The 18,608-nt window shown below is 37.4% G+C and overlaps 1 pseudogene; it reads left to right on the forward strand.

Moving 5' to 3' along the window:
- The first annotated feature begins 5,304 nt into the window (after window positions 1–5,304).
- Window positions 5,305–5,996, forward strand: LOC114682172 (annotated as a pseudogene).
- Window positions 5,997–18,608: the final 12,612 nt, after the last annotated feature.

Here is an 18,608-nt window from a genome sequence, read left to right on the forward strand (position 1 = left end):
GTGAGAATTTACCCTCTGCCCTGTTAGGAATCTCCCTAGGTTCTGGTCACAGATTGACTTTGGCCCTAGTCACAGATTCAAAAAGTCCTGGTTGAAGCCTTCCTCAGCTCTCTTCAGAGGGTGTATTAGTCCCCTATTCCAACCTCCCCTTGTGTTCTTTGGAAATCAATCTAGGCTGTGGTCCAAGTTTCCTAGGACTTTGGACTGTGATTTTCCTGGTCTGCAACAATATTCCCTTTTGAACCTTGTCAGAGAACAATTTGGTTCTTCTTCACAGTCTTTTTTGTGCTTTTCAGAGGCAATCTACAGCGCCTTGCCTGTTGAATCCTCCTTGAACCCTGCCTGGGGACTCCACTAAGCACTTTTAAGAGCTGTCCTTGACCTTGGTCTGCTACTGTCCTCTACCTGGGCAGGTGCTTCCATAGACACTGGTCTGAGTCTCCCAGTACCCTGGTCACAGACTGCTTTTTGTCAGTATCAATGCTTCCCACTTCTTTCATTGGAGACAGACCACATAGGTCCCAGTGGGAGACTTCCTTGGCGCTGGTATAAACCTCTAGACATCACAGACATTTCCTTGGTGCCGCATAGCAGCCTTCCTTTGCCTTGACTAGAGACATCTGTAGGCCAGGTGCTGGTGGGAGACTTCCCTTGGGGCACAGAGATCTTGCTTGGCTCTCTTGGAGCTTGTCATAGCCCTGTTAGAGCCCCCCTTTATTTGCAGTCAGAGATTTCCCTAGATCCTGTTAAGAGCTTCTGTTGACTCTGGTGAGCCTGTTCTGGTCTGAGCACCCCTGCTTGGGCAGAAACTGCTCCCCCCTGTTTGCAGGTTTCCTATGCCCTCATCAGAGACCACCCTTGTGCCATTTAGAGACATCCCTTGAACCTGGTCAAAATGTGTCCTCAGCTCTCCTCAGAGGCTCCCTGGATTCTAGTCAGAGATCTCCTTGGCCCTGTCAGAAGTTCCCTCAGCCTTCCTCTGTCATGGTCAGAGAAATTCCTCAGCTCTAGTTAGAGACTGCTTTTCCCTTGTCCCACATTCTTCCATGCCTGCTAGAAAACTGTGCTTGCTTTCTATCAGAACTTTTTAGACTCTGTCCAAGGCCTCTGTCTGCCCTGTTCTGAGAATACCTTTGTCCTTTTTCACATACTCTGATATAATCAGAGACTACCCCCAGATCCCCCTTGGCCCTCATTGGAGACCTCTTTAAATCTTGGTCAAAGCTTCCCTTGATTCTTCTGGGTTAGAGACTGCCTTTTTGTCCTTGTCTAAACTTTCCCTCTTTCTTGCTGATCACCCTAGCTATGATTTGAGCTTCTTGGGGCTTTGTTCAGAGACTACCCTAGGCCCCCATTAAAATCTTCCTTTGGGCCCGTTCCAAGTCCACATGCTGCCTTTGTCAGAACTTCATTTGGCTCTGGTAAAACCTCCCTGGACCCTGGTCAGAAATTTCCTTCAGATCTCAACACAACTTCCCTGGTCTCCTTTTGGAGCCCTCCCTTGGCCATGGTACCAACCACCTCTTTCTGCCTTTTTTGAGGCCCACTCTTGGCCCTTGTGGGAGATCCATTGAAACTTCCCTTACATTGGGTAGAAGATCACCCTGGGTCCACATTGAAGACCTACTTTGGCCTTGAGAAACTGCCCTTATCTTTATTAAAAGCTTCCCATAGCCCTTGATGGAGGTCTGCACCAGCCCCAACCTTGGAGACCACTCTATGTCCTTATCAGACTCTCTCTTTGCATCACTTGTCATTCTCATCCTCTTTGAGATTAAACATGAAGCCCTCCCTTGGCCCAAATTGTTAATTTCCTAGGCCCAGCCCTCTCTGAAGCCTCTCTCCGCCCTCATCTCCGCTCTCATCAGAGACCTTGGTTTCCATCACAGACCTCTCTCAACCCTGGTTGGAGTTTCCCTCATTCTCAGTAGGACACTGCCCTGGGTCCCATTCAGAGACCTATCTTGACCCTGGCCTGAGACTACATTTGGCTTTTGATTGGCACAGTCTCTGTCTGCTCTTATCAGAAGCTACCCTAGGTCTAGATCTACATGCCATTGCCTTCAGAATGATAGGACTAGATATGTGAAGTTTTATACAGCTCAGGACTACTTGTTCAGGGGTGGCACTGCCCACAGTGGGCTGGATCCTCCTACATCAATCATTAACCAAGAAAATGTCCTACAGACATTTTTCATCTAATGGAGGTATTTTCTCAATTATATTCCCTTTTATCCAGATGCCTCTAGCTTGTTTTATGTTGACAAAATAACTACCTAGAACAGTCAGAATATCACATATTCACACCCATGTTTATTTACGTACTATTTATAAACCCATTCATACTATTTATATGCCCTATTCATGATAGCCAAAATATGAAATCAGACTAGTTATTTTTCAACTGATGAATGATCAAAGAAAATGTTATATATATATATATATATATATATATATATATATATATATATAATGTTTTATTTTGCAATAGAGACTAATGAAATTATTTCATTTACAGGAAAATGGTTAGATTCAAACGTTCATGTCAGGCAAAGTAGGTCAAGTTCAGAAAGAAAAATATTACTTCGAATATATGTATATCTTTATATATCTGTATATATTTGTATATATGAAAGTAGAAGGGGGACTATTGAGGGAGAAAAGGGCATATAGGGAGGGAGATGGGAAGAAGAGAAGGTTATGCAAAGGGGTTTTTTGTATTTTGTGTTTGTGTGTGTGTGTGTGTGTGTGTGTGTGTGTGTGTGTGAATCAAAGGAGAAATATTTGGGAGTAGGAAGGAACCTAGTGAAAAGATGAAGAGGGATGAGGTAAAGTAGTGGTGGTGGGGTTATAAACAAATTATAATGACATATTAGTATGAAATTGTCATATTGAAAAAGTTATTTTGTACTCTTATCAAAAATAATAAAAAAGATAAAAGTAAAATGTAAGTAAAGTAAATAAATATGGTAAAATGATGAAGTGGGAGTTGAGGTCATTAAAAATGAATGACTTTCATTGCTACACATGTATTTTCTTAAATTATTTCTTTGGCCTTTGCATATAACTAGTTCTATCAAATTGCCTGTTCATTTTAAATTTTTTCTGAAAAACTAGCCTTAAAGTCCTGGAAGACATAAACAAATATATTCAGGAGCTAAATGAAATAGTATGTGAAATTTGGGCTTAAAATTTTAACAAGAATATTTAGATGGACAAGTGCAAGGGAAGTTCCACAACTCTTGGCCACATTAGGAGAAACAGTAGACCCTGAGTGTGGTCCAGTCCTGAAACCCGATAAGGTTTATTGGTGTTTGGCAAGTTCCATATCCCTTAGCAGCTTCAATGGAAGCAGTGGACCTATTCAGCTATGAGAAGATATTTTAAGGAGAAGGATGAAACGTTTGAAAATCTCAAAATAGGACAATGTTTGTCATGTTTGAGTAAGTGATAGAAGGTTATATAGCACAGTGGACAAGTGTGGCCCCCAAACTGAGATTTCCAAAGCAGACATGAGTCATTTGCTTTCAGCTCATTGCTGGGCTAAGTCTGGGTTTTATTAAAGTTAGGACAGAAATAATGGAAATATTTTTGGGAAGTAAGAAACAAAAACTGGTGCTTTGTGCCTGTAGGTCTTGAAAGAAGAAAGGAAAGTGCAAGTGTTAAGTCAGTTAGGAAAGAAGTGATAGTAGCTTTAATAGGGGGACACCAGTAAGAATGAATATGAATACAGGCTTTAAAAGGAGACATATACAAAACCATTAATGGAAGCACAATTTGTAAAAGAAAAATGAAGCCAAAAGGAGTGATAAAAATCCTGTATACAAACTAAAAAATGAATAAAGTACTATGTGATCAAACTTTGTTCAATTCTACAATGGAGAAGAGTGAAGGAATTGCAGTGCAGCTACTTAGAGAAATATTAATAGGCATTGCTGAAACAGGAGTGGGATGTAGACATTCCTTTGTACTCATGGTCCTAAACCAGAGTCAAATCTTGTCTCATATCTGCCTTATGTGACTTCTTCTGACCCTTTGATTCTCTGTTAAATAAAACCTACTTATTCTTTAATTAAAAGCTAAGAATCTCCACAGAGGAGCTTTTCTGATTTTTCTATCTAAGTGGAGCCCCACTTCCTTATGTTTCTCTATTATTTTACTTTGGGTTGATTTTTCTTTTTGGAACATGCATCACTTTTTTATCTATGTGTCATCTATTTATCAATCATCTAGTAGATATTTTGTTTTCAATTTATATAATGCCTGTCTCCTATACTAGGCAGTGCATTCCTTTAATACTTGGATCAAATAAAATATGCAATGACCATCTGAGAAATAAGTCAGTGGTTAAAAATTTGATTTAGAAAATATAGGATAGAGAGACACTCTGCTCTATGATGCATAGAATATATGAATACATTTCATATTAGGGCTATGGAATATATACATTAGTATAATGTTTTTGATCTCATAAATACTCTTTTTAATAGACTTTTTTAGGTGTTACAGATACCAACCACAAGGACTGATTCTTTTGTTTCATGGCTGCCGCTTACATATTCAAGTAGAGAGTATAATATTAATAAGTGCATACTGTTACTTCTGTGAGTAAATGTCACCGAGTCTTGTTGGTTTGACATCTTAATGTTTAGGAGGCATTCATTGTGTTCTTTTTAGGGAGACCAAGTGGAACGAATTAAGGCAAGTAAGATGGAGTGCAGTGTGGATAGGTTTAAAAATACAAAGAAGAAGTTGTCTTTTAAAAAGACCAGGTCATTATGCAGGTGTCCTTAAACTTTGAAGCTTTTTTTCTTGTGATGATGAGCATGATTAAAAAAAGGCATTTCCCATGAAAACACTGTATGATAATTTTTTTAAATGTCAGAATGCATTTAGTGCAACCTTACAACTTAAATGTCACCTAAAATGCAATAGCACAAATTGCTTCGATAAACAATGTGAATAGAATAATCCCTTGACTTTGAGCAATTCAAATGCACTTAAAAAAATTACACATTTCCAAACCAGAAAGGATGCTTTTCAGGTGACTTGCAGTTTTTATATGTTAAAGAAACTTGAAGTACAGGAAAGCATTTCTTTCACATTAAAGAATCTTAAAAGCTGATAAAGGCATAAGACACCTCAACTTTCTTTTAAGTTTCAACATTAACATTAATATTAATATTAATAGAAATTATTATTTGCTTCTTTCTGCATTTTTGAAATAAGATAAAAATAGCACCTCCAGCAGCGGTGGAGGCTCTGGAGTCTGCAGTCTGGTCTAGGCTTCACCCATGCTGTACCATGGTGACACTCACAGAGCTGCTTGTGCAGCTGGCCATGGCCTTAGGCTACTTTGTCAATATCTAAGCACATGCTAAGGAGTGCTTCTTTGAGCTAGTCACCCCAGGCACCAATATGAGCCTCATTTTCAAGGTGGTGGTGGGTGGCTTCCCGGACATCAATGTGAAGATCACAGGATCAGATAAAAAAGGAATATATAAAGGAGACAAAGAGTCCAGCAGGAGGTACACGTTTACAGCCCACATGGATGGGATGTACAAGTTTTGCTTTAGTAATAGGATATCCACCATGACTCCAAAGATAATAATGTTTAACATTGACGTTGGGAGGTTCCCAAAGTACAAGACATGGAGATAGAAGATCAAAAGAACAAGCCATAAGAAATGATTAATGAGCTGGCAGTGGTGATGACAGCTGTAAAGCATGAACAGGAGGAGTACATGGAAGTCCGGGAGGACATACACAGAACCATCAACACCACCACACACAGCAGAGTGGTTTTTTGGTCCTTCTTCAAAGCTCTTATTCTAGTTGCCAAAACAGTGGTATAGATCTACTACCTGAAGAGATTTTTTGGAGTCTAGAGGGTTGTTTCAAAAGCCTTTTCTGTCGATCCCAAATTCATGGTTCACTTGTTTACCAAACACCTGCATCATAATAATGTCATTAGTTTACATATTTTATTTTCTTAATGGTCATGACTCACATTTCTTTGATATTAATAGGGGAAAGCATATATATATATATATGCTTTGATATAATAGGGACTTTAGCATGAAATCTTGAAATTTGATTGGCTTATAATTCTCACTTAAATGCTGTCCCATTATATAGGTCTTTTCAAGAGTTCAAGGCTGGGCAAGTCATGCCTCCCAGAGGACCAGAGCCCAGCTATCACACCAGGGCAGGGCCTGGATATTCCAATATAGCCAGAGCACAAGAAAAAGACCTTAAAACCAACTACATGACATTGATAGAGGACCTTGAAGAGGGGATGAATAAATCTCATAAAGAAATCTAGGGAAACACAAACAAACCATTGGAGGAAATGAGTAAATTTCTCAAAGGAATCCAGAAAAACACAAACATATGATTGGAGGAAATGAATAAATCCCTTAAAGAAAGCCAAGAAAGAAAAAGACAAACAAACAGTTGAAGGAAACAAATGAAACTGTTCAAGACCTGAAAATGGAAATAGAAGCAACAAAGAAAACACAAAGTGAGGAAACTCTGGAAATGGAACATTTAGGAGGGCAAACAGGAGCTACAGAGGCAAGGTTCACCAACAGAATACAAGAGTGGGAAGAGATAGTCTCAGGCATTGAATATTTGATAGGAGAAATGGATACATCAGTCAAAAAATGCTAAATCTAAAAAAAAATTCCTGACACAAAACAGCAAAGAAAGAATACCAAAAGCTGCAAAGGAAAATGACCAAGTAGCATATAAATGTGGACCTATTAGAATTACACCTGATGTCTCAATAGATACTCCAAAAGCCAGAAAAGCCTGGACATATGTGCCACAGTCTCTGAGGGACCCAGAACACCACACCCAGCAAAATTTTCAGTCATCATAGATAGGGAAAATAAGATATTTCATGATAAAGACAAATTTAAACAGTATCTATTTACAAATCTAGGCCTACAGAAAGTGCTAGAAGGTAAAATTCCATCCAAGGAGGTTAACTACACCCATGAATATACAGGAAATAAATAATCTCACACCAGCAAAACCAAAAGAAGGGAAACACACACACACACACACACACATACACCACCACCACCACCACCACCATCACCAACAATAAAAAGGGATTAACAATCATTGGTTGCTGTGGGATGGTCTGTATGTCAAATTACTCTGATTGGTCAATAAATAAAACACTGATTGGCCAGTGGCCAGGCAGGAAGTAGGTGGGACAAGGAGAGAGGAGAATTCTGGGAAGTGGAAGGCTGAGGCAGGGAGACACTGCCAGCCGCTGCCGCCATGACCAGCAGCATGTGAAGTCGCCGGTAAGCCACCAGCCACATGGCAAGGTATAGATTTATGGAAATGGATTAATTGAAGCTATAAGTACAGTTAGCAAGAAGCCTGTCACGGCCATACAGTTTGTAAGCAATATAAGTCTCTGTGTTTACTTGGTTGGGTCTGAGCGGCTGTGGGACTGGCGGGTGACAAAGATTTGTCCTGACTGTGGGCAAGGCTGGAAAACTCTAGCAACAATTGGTCATTGATTTTTCTCTACATTAATAGCCTTAATCTCCCAATGAAAAGGCACAGATTAGCAGATTGGATACAGAACCGAGATCCATTCTTCTGCTGCATACAAGAAGTACACCTCAACATCAAGGATAGACATTACTTCAGGGTATAGGGTTGAAAAGAGATATTTCAAGCAAATGGACCTAAGAAGCAAAATTGCTTCTTTAATTGGTATTGAAGGTATTGTCATTTTAATATCTGACAAAATACACTTCAAACTGAAATTAATCAAAACAGACTGGGAAGGATACTAAATAGTCATCAAAGGAAAAATCCACCAAGACAACATTTTATCCACCTTGGTCAAGTAGACTTCACAGAGATGCAGGGATGGTTCAACATATAAAAATCAGTAACTGTTACTCACCATATAAATAAACTGGGAAAAAAACCACTATCATCTCACTAGATGCTGAAAAAGCCTTTGACAAAATCCAACACCCCTTCATGATAAAACTCCTGAGGTGATTAAAGATACAAAGGACATATTTAAATATAATAAGGTCAGTTTGCAGCAAGCCTATAGCCAACATCAAATTAAAGGAAAATAAACTCAAAGAAATTCCTCTAAAATCAGGAACAAGACAAGGTTATCCACTTTCTCCATATTTATTTAATGTAGTATTTGAAGTTTTAGCTGGAGCAATAAGACAACAAAAGGAGATCAAGGGGATACAAATTGGAAAGGAAGAAGTCCAATTATCATTACTCAATGATTATATACCAGTATACATAAGTGATCCTAAAAATTTCACTAGGGAGCTCCTACAGCTGATAAATACTTTCAGCAAAGTGGCTAGATACAAGATTAAGTCAAAACAATTAGTAGTTCTCCATTATACAAATGGCAAATGGCAAATGGACTGAGAAAGAAATCGGGGGAAACAATACCCTTCACAATAGCCACAAATAATATAAAATATCGTGGGGTAACTCAAGCAAACCAAAGACCTGTATGACAAGAACTTCAAGTCTTTGAAGAAAGAAACTTAAGAAGATAGCAGAAATGGAAAGATCTCCCATGCTCATGGATCAGTGGGATTAACAATAAAAATTCACATCCTACCAAAAGCAATCTACAGATTCAATGCAATCCCCATCAAAATTCCAACACAATTCTTGAAAAGACAGTTCTCAACTTCATATGGAAATGCAACAACAAAACCCCAACAATCCTGAACAATAAAAGAACTGCTGGAGGTCTCACCATCTCTGATTTCAAGTTGTACTACAGAGCTATAGTAATAAAAACAATACTATTGTCATAAAAATAGACACACTGATAAGTGGAATCCAATTGAAGAACCAGACATAAGTTACATACCTATGGACACATGACTTTTGATAAGAAGCCAGAAATACAGACTGGATAAAAGACAGCCTTATTTTTTTTCTTATTGGGTTACCTTGTCCAGCCTCGATATAAGTGCTTTTGCTTTGTGTTATCATATCTGTTTTTTCCTGTTTGGCTGTTGTCTCTTGGAGGCCTGCTCTTTTCTGAAGAGGAAATGGAGGGGTAGTGGATCTAGGGGAGAGGGTATGTGTGAACGGGGAGCTGAGAGGAGTGGAGGAAGGGCAAACTGCTGCCGGGTGCATTATATGAGAGAAGAATCTATTTTCAATAAAAATTAAAAAATTTAGTTCAGAGATTGTTAATGCTGTACAGGACTGTAGTCTTCATTATGATTTCACCTTCGGTTTTCATACTACAATGCAGTTTGTTCAGGAAGTAGTTAACAGCCTGATAGGACTTTGCTAACTGATTGCATTCTAAGGAGTCCCTTAGCTGTGCTTTATTGGAGGTGCATTTGTTAAGTCATTATAGCAACAGCAATCTGAATCTTGACCCTTCTGGACCAGCCTCAGGGCAGAGTGACCTGACTAGGGGTATGTTATCAGGCTGGGCACTCAGACTTTCTCTTGGGTTTGCTTTAAACTAAAGACTCATGCCAACACTTTCCTCCTAAAGTTTTATACTGAACCTTAGACCTGAATCAGCTCTATTTAGGTTAACACAAGCAGCTGATAACTGGTAGAAGTCGGTGGAAGCCAGTTTGCTGGGTGTTGAAATGGTCCCTTCTGTGCTGCATGTTCTGTCCATTGTTGGCATTTACAAAGAGCAAATTTGATCAGGTGGAAGCCCACATTTCTCATGTCAAAGGGTTAAGCCTTTGGATTGCTTGCAGTGATAGGCAGTCACTGTTGTCTTTGTAGTCAGTGGCCTTGGGGCCACTGGTCTTCGGTGTCAGCAGTAGGGTTTTGTTTGTCCTCTGGGGTCCTTTTTGACACATGGCAGTTTTGCTTATATAAAAGAAGAGACTCTCACTCTGATGATGGGTTTAAAGAAAGGTGCTTTGCTTTGGTTGTGGGTGATCCAGGATTATGTGGTAACTGATGTCTGTTACTTACCTGGACATTTATTTTTCTTTTTGGATCACACAAGGGGCAAATCACAAGTAACAAGTTTTATAAAATTAATTTAAATTTGGTACAGGTTTTCATAGACAAATAATTTTTCAACCTTGGATGAATACCCTTGCAGCAGTTCATTGGTAAAGTGACTCTTTCACCTGTAGAATGCCATTTTGTGTGTGTGTGTGTGTGTGTGTGTGTGTGTGTGTAAACACTTCAGAATTGAATTGAAAGATGTAAATTTAAAATTGGTTGTATATTTAATATGCCCCAGGTTCAGCAAATAAACAATCCTTTTTAAAAATAAAAACAACCAACTAGCCAAGCAAACAACCAAACAACAGCCTCCCCAACAGTACCTCCTAAAGAATATTTATTTTTTTGAGAGAAGATTTCATGTAGCCCAAGTGGACCTCAAACTCACTATGTAGCCAAGTTTGGCTACAAACTGATCCTTTTGTCTCTGTCTCACAAGTGCTGGGATTATAAGCAGGCATCACCACTTAGATACAGATGATTTTCAAAGCACAAAAATAGCAAAATTATATAGAAGACCATTTTGCAAACAATAGATATATTGTCCGGTTGTAGACATTTTCTTCATATTTCACTTCAGCATTTTGATCTTGGCTTATAATTCTCTTTAAAGTCTTCACTCTCAGCAAAACTCTATTTTTCTTCCTTTAAATTCAACCATAATTTGAAATAAAAAGATTTTGGAAAATGTCTAGCTTTCCTGTCTAGTCCTCCTTTATGTTTTCTCTCAGCATCATGGTTTGTCTATGGAAGTAAACATCACACCATCACTGTGGTGCTTTCAATGAGATGTACCCCATAAAGTCACTGGAATTTGTATACTAGGTTCCTAGTTGGTGGCTGTTTGGGAAGGAATAGAATGTGTGGCCTTGCTGGAGGAAGTATGTCCCTGGGGGTGAGCTCTGAGGTTTCAGAAGACTGATGCCATTAGTGATCTCTGCCTCCTGCTTGTGTATGAAGTGTAGTCTTTTAGCTGCTGCTCCAGCCACCCGCTGCCATCTCTTTGCTGTGCCATCATAAATTCTAGCCCTTGGAACTGTAAGCCCAATTAAACTCTTTCTTTTATAAGTTTCTTTGGTTATGGTGTTTTATCACAGCAATAGAAAAGTAACTAATATAGAAGTTTATACCGGTAAGGGGGCTATTTCGATAGAAATCTTAACTAAGTCAAAACCCTGATATTCTTCAATCCAGACACACAGATTTCTCTAATGTGCCATGCCTTCTGGCACACAGACTAAGAGGATGGTACCAATGTCATTCTTTCTGACTAGATATGGTTCACATTCATGGAGTTAATATCCTACACATCCTAGCTCAGCTTTGGCTTCCTTAGGGAAATTTTCCTTATTTTTCAATTTAAAATGTATTGCTGTAGAATAAAAATGACTTCATTTCTTTAAAGAATCTTGGTTTTAAAGTCTGTTCTTTAATGCCATCATTTGACTAATGGCTTGCTCCCTGCACATTAAGTGCATTGCAAGCTCCGTAATTCTAAGAACTTGTTCTGCTTTAGTTCCACATTAGTACATCATCACCCAATGTATAGAGTCTAGCATACAGTACAATCTCAGTGAACATTATGACACAAGTTAATGAATGGTTATTTGTATAGAATGCTTGTTTTATCTCCCCCTTAAGAACATTTCAAAGAAACAGATCACAGGTCATAGGAAACCCAACTAATACTATTTTGGTAAGTGGACATAGTATTAAAACAACTCCTAATGGCTTATCATCATATATACATAGTTAAATGCATTTCTCAGCCCCTTACTGGAGAAGCTTGCAGTAGCTACAGAAGCATCATGCAGTAGATGATGATTTAACACACAGGCCCAGAACCAGCCAAGGTGCTGAGATAAGAGACTGGAGAATGTTCAGCCCCAAATGGAACATATATACTGCATCCACACACCCAAGAATGAGGTGTCATTGTAGAAGATGAGGCAGAAAGGATGTAGGACCCAGAGGTGGAGGATGCCTACAAGGAAACAGGAGCTTTTGGACACAACAGGGCAGCTGCACATATGAGTGCAAGGTAGTTTTGATAGCCTGTAAAAGACCTGTGCAGCTACAAGCCAGACCAAATTCCAACATGGAGAAATGGGGTTGGACACACTATCTCACTCCTTGATGAGGAGTTACTAGCAGATGTTAGCTGCTGAGAGAAAGAGAGAGACAGATGACAGTTTTCTCTAAGAGTGTAGACACTGGTAAGTGGACCACACTGCAGTGGAAGGTCATACATGCAAGAATATTTGTGTAGTGTAAATTGGTCTTGAATAGTTAAAACAAAAAAGACACAAAGTTGGATGGATAGGAAAGAGGGAGTAGATCCAGGAAGGATTGGGGAAGCTGGAATTATTGTGATCAAAGCATGTACAAAACTCTAAAAAATAAACCAATAAAGAAATAATTCACACTCAAATAAATAAAAAACCTAAAAGAACCTGAATGCATTGTCAGACATTTAAATGAAAATTCATCATAGTAACTTGTTCCTATGATTTTAGTACCTATATTTTTGAAATACAGTGTTAGACCTTATATTGTTAGATTTTATAAAGTGCTGTAGAGTTTTATATAAATTTGTATTTCCCATTGACCTAAGGTCCTGAATGTTGGAGGAAATCCTACAGCTACCACTCTACTAAACTGGTATAATTCCTAACTGTGTTCTAAATATGTATCCTCATTCCCACAGGTAAGTGGACATTTGACTTCTCATCAAAGAAACTTAGTTTTGCAGCTGATAGAGACCATTACAGAAACCCACAGCTGATCAGAGAGAACAACTGATTGTGAAATGACCAGTCTCAATGGCTACATCTACAACTTAAACCTTCTTCTAAGGATCAATGAATGTTAGGAGAGAGGAGCAGAAATATAAGAGCTAAAGGACCAAGCAGTCCGCTTTGAGACAATGTCTCCTAGAAATGAGAGGGAAGCTTCTCACATCATATATTAACAATATGGTTGCCCAAACAAGACTTGGACAAGGACAGCTGCTATAGAGATGGAAGGGGGGAATTGTTTGGGGATGACCCATCCCTAGACAAAGAACTCCTAGCAACTGAGGACTGTTGAGAGTGGGAGGATGAGTTCTATGATTGGTTGTTCAATGCCAAGTGGTCAGCCATGAAATCTCACACATGCAAACAGCACTAAACAGACTCAACAGCTTATATTTATATATTATAGTATATTATAATTATTATATAACAAATAACATGTCATATTATATTATATATGTATGCAGTGACAAAGGAAAAGAGACCATGAATTTGAAAGGAGATGATTGTGGGAATGTGAAGAGTTGGGGCAAGGAAAGGGAAGGGGAGAAATGTCATAATTATATTTTAATTTAAGACAAAAATTAAAAAATGGAGAAATATCATAGCTTTTCTGACTGGTGTTCTGACCAAATTATCCCTATAAATTTTTATATAATATTCTAAAATTATTTCTGATTACAGCCGGAAATAAACACACATAGACTCATATGTCTCTCTGCCCCAATTCCCTGCCACACAAATATAGACACTCACCAGGAATATTTAAGCACTAATTTAGTATGAAAGTAATACCATCTTTTACTTTGTCATTTTGCAGTGGGTGATCATTGATCTTCTTGTTGATTCAGTAGATTTGACAAGAAGAGCAACATCTCCAGTTCTGAGCGAACAAATTCTGATGGTCAGCTGGAACTGATTGTTTCTCTCTGGGTCCCGTAAAACCCCAGCAGTCCCGTAGCCTACTTATAAAATAAACACACAGAAGCTTCTATTAATTTAACCCTTTGTTAATGACTCTCTTTACCCCACCCTTGGTTCATTTCTCTCCAGTATTCCTTATTTGTAATTTGTTTACCAAGTCCTTTATTTTCTGTCATTTATTTCACTCGTGGTGTTCATATTACATGGAGTGACTTCATTTTATGCATATCTCTACTTTTTCAGGACCAGTATGAAATGCACATTTTCACATACGCCTTCACTTACTGTACATTTTTCTTTTTGTTTCACACATTTGTTTTCCTTTTTTGCATTAATGCCCATATTCATGCAAATTTGAAAATCATCTCTATCTACTTCTTCATGTCATGCTTCTCAGTTCTCCATATGATTGAGACATGTTTCTTTTGTTTCATCTGTAGTGCCAAGCACAGATATTTGGTAGATGGCTGAATGCTTCATATGACAGTAATGGATATGAACTTTTTGAACATCAAGCTGACCATTTAAAATGCTTTCATTAGACAAGTAAGCCATCCAGATGAAATCAGTAATTTCATTGATGCCTTGAGGGATGCTTTTAAAATTAATTTTTAAAATTTAGCATATAGAGTAATAGTTTTCATTGTGGTACTTTCATGTCTGTGTTATTATACTTTATTCTAAATTATCTCCTAATTTATCTCACCCATGATTCTTTGTTTGGCAGTAATTGATAAAGTTCTTTACATATGGTATATATTTGGATACATATATATTTAGATACATATCTTGCCCTGTTTTAGTTATGTTCTTCTTGGACATGGTTCATTTTTTTCCTTCCACTTGCAATAAAAACAATGGCTGGTGAAAACAAAAGCAGAGATCTGATCTTTCTCTTTTACATGCTATGCAAAACATGGCTGATAGCAAATTCAAATTTGCACACTAAAACACGTGCTTTGAAAATTTCAGGGCAACCCTTTCTTTGGAGTAAGCTAAGCACAGGTTTAGCAAAAGAGATTTTACATTAGGTTATAGCATCATCATAATCAAACCTCTGTTTCAGCGAGAAACTGCTAAAACCTGCTTTCATAGCATCCTTTGCCATTTCCTATACTGCAGAGATATTATTCTTCTGTTTATTTCTTCAACCCATTAAATGCAGTATATTTTACCTTTATATATATTCATATTTTTCCCTCTACCAGATAATCATATGCGTAGTACTTTCTTGCTATTTATCTTAGCTTAAATGTCATGCCTTCTGAGATCTCTTCTCTCATTATTTAATATTTCTTTAGTGTGTCGATGTACTATAATTCTCATAACTGCATATAAGTATCAGGTATTTTATTGTTTCATGATGTTTATCGATTGATTGATTGATGGATTGAAACCCTAGGAATTAAAACCATAGATTCATGCATGCTAGGCAATCACTCTAGTAGTATGAACTAATTAGACTACTATTTGAATATATTTTATGTGGTTTCATTCAGGGAACCTTGTCGGTGAGGAGCAACAATGCTTTTGAAAACTTCATGGATGAACAGATATTTATTATCTCCTTTCCATTTCATTCTCGTGTTTTTATCCTTCAAATAATATAGCCACTTCTTATAAAATAACACCTCTTCAAATCCAGTACATTTTTGTGTTCATTTATTTTTTTAAATGCAAATTGCTACCACTACAATTTAGACTGCCTTTATTTTTGAGCCCAATACTGCCACCTACTGTCTTTCCAAATTCATTTCAGCCTGAGAGCTTGAGTCTGGAGGCAAGAGAATTCTGAAATCCTCAGGACATCAGTATATGTATGCTGTTTAACCTGCAAAACCTTTACAGATGTAGCTCTCGATAAAGTCTTTCAGAATACATTATAATTTTTACAGTGTTGCTTAGTAACCACAAATATATACTTAGGAAACATTTTCACCCAGGGATTGTGAAGCTGAAAATTACCATTAGTTTTCTTTCATTTTGTGTTTGTTTTGTAAGCTTAAATTCAGGTTCACAAAAGAATCCCATTTAACCCACATTCTTTGAACATAAATTGTATCCAGTGTACTTTTCTTTCATGGGTTTCTCTATAATGTAGATCCTATTTGGCTCGTATTTCTGTTACTGGAAAATAAGGTTTTTTTTTTTTTTTCTTTTTTTTTCCTTCTTCTTCATGGTTCAACTTAAAGCAAGAATTTCCTCTTTAACACCTATTGAAAATCAAGATAAACTTTCTTATGAGGTTTTAATCTTGCTTTATCATATACCAAATTTCCACTGAATTGAAATAAAGTTGAAATTAGCAGTAGGTGAATCAGGCCTGGAACCTTAGACTTCAGTGTAAGCCCCCCAACACCCCCCCCAAAAAAAATTAAATTCCTGAAATTTCTGTCTTTTTTACTTCTTGCATAGATCAAAATATTTCTCTTTAAAATATTTTTATTAGCTGAACATGGTAGCACATACCTTTAATCCCAGCACTCAGGAGGTAAAGAGGCACATACCTCTAATTACAGCACTCAGTAAGTTCAAGGTCAGCCTAGTCTACATAGTGATATCTAGGACAGCCAGGCTATATAGAGAGACCTGTTTAAAATTTTTTTATTATTATTTTATGTGTATAGACGTTTTGCCTGCATGCATGTTTGCATACCATGTGCATAAAATAATTGGTGTTTCCTGGTTGTACATCTATCAGCAGAAAAAGAGACCTTGAAAGAGGAAAATATACTGAAGGAAAAGTATTAAATGAAGACAAATATTATAAATATTCACTATATATTATATTTTTGTAAGAATGGGATGTTTATTTTTGTAGGAATGTGCTTTTTCTGGATTATAATATAATCTGGGAGGAACTATTTTGATTAAAATTGTAGAATATGTAATATCTCCAGTATAATTTATTTTAACTGGTATGAATTCACTGAAGTTGCATATTTAGCTCAAGATAAACGTATTGTTAGTTCTGCATTGTATCCACTTTTCTAAATTGATCCATAATTGATTTGACCATCTCATTTCTCTAATTCCAGGAACTAATGCCTAAACATCTAACACTTGTCAAACAGCAATTATCTATAATATTATAATAATCCATAAAATGCTGAGCACATAAGAAATAAATATTGATATGGAAATTCATGTTCATTACACTGTTGAGTGAAATGAGAATTTTGGAAACTAGAAAGCAAAGTTAAGTGCTAGAACAAGATGCTAAAATACTTTTGATTTAGATCAAACAGACTTTTTGATGGGTTATAATTCATCCTTTGAATGTGGACTTCACCAGAGGAACACTACAGGCTATTACTGTTACAAATCATCTCAGCAGGATCTTTTGACACAGGGAGCTGGTAGCTGTAAGTGAAGAAAAGATAAGTGGGTATTGATCGCATGGTGTCTGCTGTAAATACAAGAGTAGATTAGACTTTGGATGTATTTAGGATGAGTAATCATCATTAATATTTTTATGTATCATGCCAGGCTTATAAAGTTAAGATGTAATGGAAGGCTTAATATAACTGATGTATTTGAGAAATGTATGCAGCAAGTTTACATTTAAGAGCCTAAATAAGAATTTCATTTTATCTAATTTATACAGATTATCTCTCACCATTGCCTCAAGTGACCATGGAATTTATTGTCTTTGATTTAATAATATAAATTTGGCATTAACATCAGGATAAGAAATAAGTTTTATGATGGCTGTTCTTGCTTGTCAACTTGACTACATCTGGAATGACCTACAATTTAGAAATGGAGGGCACACCTGTGAGAGACTTTTTTTTGGTTTGAAGTGGAGGAATCCACTTCTAGTCTGGACCTTGAGGTAGGAAGGCATGCCTTTAGTCTGGGCCATACTTTCTACTGGAAATCTACATATGGACATAGAAGAAGAAAGCTTTTGCTCTTTGCATGCTTGAACATCCCTTCCTTCACTGGCATTGGAGCCTACTTCTTCAGGATTCCAGCATATAGTGAAGACCAGCAGAGAAACTACTGGATTCTTGGGTTTTACATTTACAGCCAGCTATTGTTGGACTAGCTGAACTGTGGCCTGTAAGTCATTCCAATAAATCCCCTTTCTGTATCTCTAACTCTGTCTGTCTGTCTATCTATCTATCTATCTATCTATCTATCTATCTATCTATCATCTATCCATCTGAGACTCATTCTATAAGTTCTGTTACTCTAGAGAAGCCTAACTAATGCAAGTTTATTTTTAGAGTTTGATATCCTTTTATTAATAATACCATCTTCAAGATTTAAAAGGAAAATAAAATATTGGTTACATGATTGTCATAAAAATATTGTTATAATGTAGTATAAAGAGTAAGAGTCAATTCAGTTATCATTGTGTAGTGACAGACCTAAAAATAAATCACAGCTCCTTGAAATAGTAATATAAAGCAGCATAATTTTGCCTGGTCTCAAGTGATCATAGTTATCTTATTTCTCATGCTTTTTGCTAAATGGGTAAGTGTTTGAAATGAAATATCAACAGGTGTTTCATCTGCATCTGCTGTGAGTGACTGCCCTCTGAGCCAAGTAACTGCCATCTTGGGACATTCAGCTGTGCTTCCTTGCTAAAGGTCATCTCAGCTTGGCTTGTTGACAGTTTATACCTCCTTACAGTATTCAACTACTCCTTACCAACTGGCCATTCTGTATGTGGCCTGTGGGAAGGACTAGAGCATATATCTTCTTTGGGAGTAGAGTGGGTTGCTCCATCTATGCCTCTATGGAGAAGTTTTCATCCCTTCTGGGTAAGACTTTCAAGGTCAGGCCAGTTGGGAGGAGGAGGAGTGCCCACACCCTGTTAAGCAATCACTCAGAAGTCTAAAAAATTGACCAGTTCCCTAGAGT

Source organism: Peromyscus leucopus, chromosome X, assembly GCF_004664715.2.
Source record: "Peromyscus leucopus breed LL Stock chromosome X, UCI_PerLeu_2.1, whole genome shotgun sequence".
Taxonomy (NCBI): domain Eukaryota; kingdom Metazoa; phylum Chordata; class Mammalia; order Rodentia; family Cricetidae; genus Peromyscus; species Peromyscus leucopus.